The following is a 224-nucleotide window of genomic DNA, read 5'->3' on the forward strand; positions in this document are numbered from 1 at the left end:
AAACACCAACATATCTGATATTACCCATTCTATAGTACCAATATGCTTAATTATTTAAATCTACGCTGGTCAATAATAAGCAAAGCAGAAACACATTAACCTTGATTTTTTCAGGCTGTTGACTTTTTCGTACTTCAACTTTTTCTTCTGGACAACATTCTAGAAAGTGGATAGTTTAATTCGTTAGAAGTGGTAGAAAATAAACGATTAGAACGAAACAGTTT

The sequence above is a fragment of the Penaeus monodon genome, chromosome 32 (genome assembly GCF_015228065.2).
Source record: "Penaeus monodon isolate SGIC_2016 chromosome 32, NSTDA_Pmon_1, whole genome shotgun sequence".
Lineage (NCBI taxonomy): Eukaryota > Metazoa > Arthropoda > Malacostraca > Decapoda > Penaeidae > Penaeus > Penaeus monodon.